This window comes from Leptodactylus fuscus, chromosome 11 (assembly GCF_031893055.1).
Source record: "Leptodactylus fuscus isolate aLepFus1 chromosome 11, aLepFus1.hap2, whole genome shotgun sequence".
In the NCBI taxonomy this organism is placed as follows: domain Eukaryota; kingdom Metazoa; phylum Chordata; class Amphibia; order Anura; family Leptodactylidae; genus Leptodactylus; species Leptodactylus fuscus.
The window spans coordinates 77215291-77221968 of NC_134275.1; positions in this window are offsets into that span (position 1 = coordinate 77215291).

Consider the following 6678-nt stretch of genomic DNA (forward strand, 5'->3'; position numbering starts at 1 on the left):
CAATTTTAGCATGGAAATACGTGGCCAGGTCATCAGCACTAAGGTCTGTGAATGGCGTCTGCACCTTGGGTGTGAGTAAGGAGTGAAAAGTTTCAAAAAGCCTTTTAGGATTGCTGGAGAGAGAAGAGATGAGGGCGGTGAAATAGTCTTGCTTGGCGAGGTGAAGGGCAGAACTATATGTTTTAAGCATAAACTTGAAGTGGAGGAAATCTGCAGGTGAGCGTGATTTTCTCCAGAGACGTTCGGCACACCTAGAGCACCGCTGAAGAAATCGTGTCTGTGGCGTGTGCCAGGGCTGCTGCCTCCTACGTGGGACTTTACGAGTGGAGGGGGGAGCCACCTCATCCAATGCATTTTTAAGGGTTTCATTATAGTGACTGGTGGCCAGATTGGGACAGGAGATTGAGGAGATGGGGGACAGAGAGGACTGTAGAGTATCTGAGAGGTGCTGGGTGTCAATAGCACGCAAGTTCCTATATGTGTGTTGGGTAGGGGCGTCTTGTGAAGGGGAAAAAGCACTGATGGTGAGAGATAGAAGGTTATGATCAGAGAGGGGCAGAGCAGAGTTAGTAAATTTAGAAACTGTGAGGAGTCGATGGAAGACAAGATCAATCGTGTTTCCACCTACATGTGTGGCAGAAGAAGAACATTGTGAAAGACCAAGAGAAGTGGTTAATGAGAGAAACTGTGAGGCAGCTGGGGAGTGAGGGGTGTCAATAGGGATGTTAAAGTCACCCATGATGAGGGTTGGAATGTCACTGGATAAAAAGTGGGGAAGCCAAGAAGCAAAGTGATCCAAAAATTGGTAGGGTGAGCCAGGTGGACGGTAGATCACAGCTACCCGTAAGGAGAGTGGGCGAAAAAGTCTGATAGCATGGACTTCAAATGAGGAGAACGTGAGTGAGGGTACCGGTGGAATGGCCTGAAAAATGCACTGTGGTGACAGAAGTAAGCCTACCCCACCACTCTGCCTGTTGTCAGGCCTAGAGGTATGTGAGAATTGTAGGCCACTATGAGACAGAGCAGCAGGGGAGGCCATATCTGACTGCTGGATCCAAGTCTCAGTAAGGGCGAGCAGGCTGAGGGATTTACTAAGGAATAAGTCATTAATATATTCTAGTTTGTTACATACTGAGCGGGCGTTCCAGAGAGAGCAGTTAAAAGAGACAGGGGAGAGATGAGGGGAAGGAACACGGTAAATACTGATGAGGTTTGTAGGCCTTCTATGTGTGCAGGGAGAAGAGTTAGTGAAGGAAGGAGGGCCGGGGTTAGGAGAGATGTCCCCAGCAGCAAGGAGGAGTAACATGGACAGAGACAGAAGGTGGTTCAGTGATTTATGTGAGCGCTTATATTTGGTATCACTGCTAAAAGAAGTAAAGGGATTAAAGAGACTGAAAAGTGTGTGAGAGCTGTACATGGGAGAGGGAAGAAGAGAGGGACTGACATGGATGGTGTGTACTTGTGGTAGAGGTGGAGGAGAGATCTGCAGGAAGACAATGGCTAAGATAGTAAGAGACAGTGTAGCTATAGGATACCATGTGGTAAAACTTGTTATTTTAGGTTGTAAGTTACCTGGTGTTCTGCCATGGTTAGCCTGTTCCGTGCCCTGTTTAAGTGCCATGTATTAGTGCACTTTGGTTAATCTGTACTTCGGTTAAGATGCAATTTGGTTAAGATGCATGCTGCAAATGAAATGCCCCTGTGACACATGAGGATGCTAGCAGTGTGGATCTAAGTAAACACTTGGTCAGAAACAGCCATAAAATCAGTGAGGATCAAAGACTTAACTAGTACAGATAAGAACACATGGAAATGCTACAATATAGTTCAGGGATCAAGCAGAGGTGGATGAAATAGAGGATCATATACATAGATAAATAGATAGAAAAAACAGTGGTAGTAATCATAATAAAAAGTCACATGGTACATATAAAATATCAGGTGTAGGAGATAGGATTGTCTCAGCAGCTCTAAGCAAAAATTTTAAAATAAAGAAATGGAAAAAACCATGGTAAGATTTGGTTGACAGATAACTAGATACATCCATGGGTAACCAGATAGATGGAAAGGTGGTAATGGTCATAATAAAAAGTCATATGATAGATATCAAATATCAGGTATAGGGGAGTATGCTTGTCCCAGCAAGCTCTGAATAAAGGAAGTATATAAATAAAAAAATGTACAGTCATGCGCAGTTCTAGGTAGGCTAAATCAGGTATCATATGATACATATATGAAGTCATAAAGAAAGTTCAAGTAACTATTCTATAGGTGGTGACAGCACCAAGAATCCTCATTTTTTTTATTCACAATTTCAATGAAAAGTACTTTTTCTTTGCTTGTAAAATTAAATGACTTGCATATTCTCATGACATGTTTTTGAAGTGATTTAATGGTATTTTTTAAAACTGAAACAGGAGGATGAAAAAGCCATGCGTTTTTCATCATGCAGACAATATCACAGAGTCTCTAAAGGAGGAGCAGTTTTTCATGTAGTTTTTCCAGTCCTATTGATTACCCTTCCGGCTTTGGCTCAAACTACATCAAAAACCACCCAATCTGCAATTATATTTCCAGCTCCAAGCTACAAAAAAAAATACAAACCTCCAAAAAACAAAAATGTAGTTCTATGTTGTACAGTATACAGCTGGAGTCAGTGATCAGCTGTAGTGATCATGAGGGGAACACAGACCTATGGAGACCATTGGAGAGGATTAGAGCGACAGTGCTGCAATCCTCTTATTCTATTAGTTTCGGCTCTTTAGTATTTACCTGAACAGTAATGATCCCGTCAACTCTCAGTGCTGAAAACACAATCCCAGGTATGCAGGAGAAATGCGATGAGATCTTGGTTTTCCAAGGGTCTCAAGTATCACATCCTCACTGATCAGAGTGTAAATCTTACCCTCTAACTAATGTGTATTATTAACATTATACAGTTGATGATCCTGTAATCGTACACATATTACACCCCCCAAGCTACCGATATGACCACCCCAGGGATATGGGTAATTAGAAATATATTTTTGAATAGAAGTAAATTAGAAGTTAGGTGGGTAATGGGCTTTATGGGTTAATCCTGTTTCAGCTGCTCTAAGAGCCACTTGTCACCTAGCTTGCTGAGTCCTCCTCAGCTCCACTTGAGCAGAAGTCATTTGACTTCTGGCTAACTTCATAGCTCTGTTTTTTTTTAAAAAAAAAGCTCGATTTTCGTTTCCTCGGCATGTTTAACATTGGGAAACTGACAACTGTTTTCTCAAGTCAGTGTCTGAACACGCTGCCTCCAGAGTCTGCTTCTGACATTCTGTATTTGTGTCTCCCCTCCTCCCTCTGGCTCAACAAGACACAGATTACTTACTTATGCAGGGTCTTCTGTTGTTATCTGTGTGTTTACATAGAGAGATAACAGACCTGGCGTTATCTGCAAGCTGTAGATTAGCTGATTCTCCTGGCAGGAAGAGCAGTGTAATATAGTATGTGAACATTAATTCATAACAGTCATGAAGCCATGTCATTTACAAGGATAAAAAGTAGCCTGTGTGTTAATCGAGGTTACAAACTATCTATGTGGCAAATTTCATCCACATCTGTTCAGCCTTTTTTGCATGATTGAGGAACAAACATCCAAACACACAAATTTCACATTTAGAATATTAGTAGGATAGGATAGGATCACTGGCCCATGCATTCAGCAGTGAGCCTGGGCAAAACTCAGGACAGATGCTACACCTGTCTGCTTTGCAGTTCAGGCTCGCTAGATAAAGTGAATGGGTCTGTGGAGGCACTAACAGCACACAGATGTCTTCCATGTGTTTTTTCCCAGATTAGGCACCTGCACATAGCGTATGTAGCCTTCGACTTAGTTCACATCTGCGTAGACTCCATTGGAGTCTCCCTTGCAATGTCTGCCTGAAATTGGAGGAGAAAATGTTCTGCACAAAGGACTTTTTCTTCTTCTGGTTTCAGTTTTAAAATGACGTCCACCCCACAAATGCCCTTATAGCCAATGGGGTCCGTTGCACTCCGTGTGTAACCGTGTGTTTTAGCGGTCCGTCTATCATTTGTTCTCCTTTCAATGGAGTAGAACAATGGATAGTGTGAACCTGGCATTAAACTGGGCTGCATATTTAGCTGGATTGAAGGTGTCACACCTGCCACAACTCAGATGAGACCAGAGGATGGGAGTTGTAGTGGCGGATGATGTGCCACCTGCTAGGCCAAGCACACTCCACCAAGCACTCCAGACCTGCATTACCTGGATGGTGGTGGTGGTAGTAGTTTCCCCCAAGGAACTTCCAGTTGGAGAGGGGACCTCTCTTCTCTGAGCCGATGTGATGTTGGTTGGACTGTCCCTGATGGTGAGGCAGGCACGACTCAGGAGGCCAGAGATACAGTGAACAAGGTGACAGTTTATTTAGCAACTGGAACAGAAGTAAACGGCAGCTTCGAAATGGGGGTAGTAGTCCACTGTCCAATCCCCCAGCCATGGTGATAGGAGAGTGCCCAGGGATGTTACAGGCACTAAGGTATACTTTACCAATACTCCTCTCGTGCCTCTTCTAGACGAGGATGCTGGGGATAGTGGTGCAGGGAGACCTGACAGGGATCTGGTTACCTTTTGGTTAGGCCTGAATATGTTGTGTCCTCCTGTCAGTGTCCTCCACTGCTCCTCCTGGCACAGTGTCCATATGTCCAGACAGTGGTACTTCCTGTCCCAGGGCTGTCTCTTGATGAGCCTGGATAAAAAGATAACCTCCAGATGCTGTATATCTAACCATTGGGCCTCAGTCCAGATACTGACTGCAGGAAACCTCTGCACCCTGTCATACACTCTACTCTGGAAGTGTAATCAATAAACCAACGAATCCAATTAATCGACTATTCAATCACAAATTATATAATCCAAAGGGAATATCAATTTTTGATTATTCCCTTGATTACTCTGGAACTGGAACACTCTGACCGACCTCTCCCAGCAGCCTTTGATTGTCCAGGGCTGAACCAAGGCTAAGGTTTGAACACTGAGGGGGAAACATCAGGGAAGCTGCAAAATAGTGACATATATCATAAAGGACTGGACCAGTGGCGTAACTAGGAATGGCGGGGCCCCATGGCGAACTTTTGATATGGGTCCCCAACTGACGCTGAAGACCTCGACCAACTGACCAATACTGCCGCCGCCCCCCCCTCCCCCCCCCCCCCCCGCACACATTTCTGCACACAATATAATACTCCATAGTGTCCCCTGCACACAGTATTATGTCCCATAGTGGCCCCTGCACACAGTATTATGCCCCATAGTGGCCCCTGCACACAGAATTATGTCCCATAGTGGCCCCTGCACACAGTATTATCCCCCATAGTGGCCCCTGCACACAGTATTATGCCCCATAGTGGCCCCTGCACACAGAATTATGTCCCATAGTGGCCCCTGCACACAGTATTATGTCCCATAGTGGCCCCTGCACACAGTATTATCCCCCATAGTGGCCCCTGCACACAGTATTATGCCTCATAGTGGCCCCTGCACACAGTATTATGTCCCATAGTGGTCCCTGCACACATTATTATGCCCCATAGTGGCCCCTGCACACAGAATTATGTCCCATAGTGGCCCCTGCACACAGTATTATGTCCCATAGTGGCCCCTGCACACAGTATTATGTCCCATAGTGGTCCCTGCACACAGTATTATGTCCCATAGTGGCCCCTGCACACAGTATTATGTCCCATATTCGCCCCTGCACACAGTATTATCCCCCTTAGTGGCCCCTGCACACAGTATTATGTCCCATAGTGGCCCCTGCACACAGAATCATACCTCATAGTGGCCCCTGCACACAGTATTATGTCCCACAGTGGCCCCTGCACACAGTATTATGCCCCATAGTGGCCCCTGCACACAGTATTATGTCCTATAGTGTCCCCTGCACACAGTATTATGCCCCATAGTGGCCCCTGCACACAGTATTATGTCCCATAGTGGCCCCTACACACAGTATTATGTCCGCGTAGTGGCCCCAGTACACAGTATTATACCCCATAGTGGCCCTTACACACAGTATTATGTCCCCATAGTGGCCCCTGCACACAGTATTATGTCCTATAGTGGCCCCTGCACACAGTATTATGTCCCCATAGTGGCCCCTGCACACAGTATTATCCCCCATAGTGGCCCTTGCACACAGTATTATGTCCCATAGTGGCCCCTGCACACAGTATTATCCCCCATAGTGGCCCCTGCAAACAGTATTATGTCCCATAGTGACCCCTGCACACAGTATTATGTCCCATAGTGGCCCCTGCACACAGTATTATGTCCCTTAGTGACCCCTTCACACAGTATTATGTCCCATAGTGGCCCCTGCACACAGTATCATACCTCATAGTGGCCCCTGCACACAGTATTATGTCCCACAGTGGCCCCTGCACACAGTATTATGTCCTATAGTGGCCCCTACACACAGTATTATGCCCCATAGTGGCCCCTGCACACAGTATTATGTCCCATAGTGGCCCCTGCACACAGTATTATGTCCCATAGTGGCCCCTGCACACAGTATTATGTCCCATAGTGACCCCTGCACACAGTGTTATGCCCCATAGTGGTCCCTGCACACAGTATTATGTCCCATAGTGGCCCCTACACACAGTATTATGTCCCATAGTGGCCCCTGC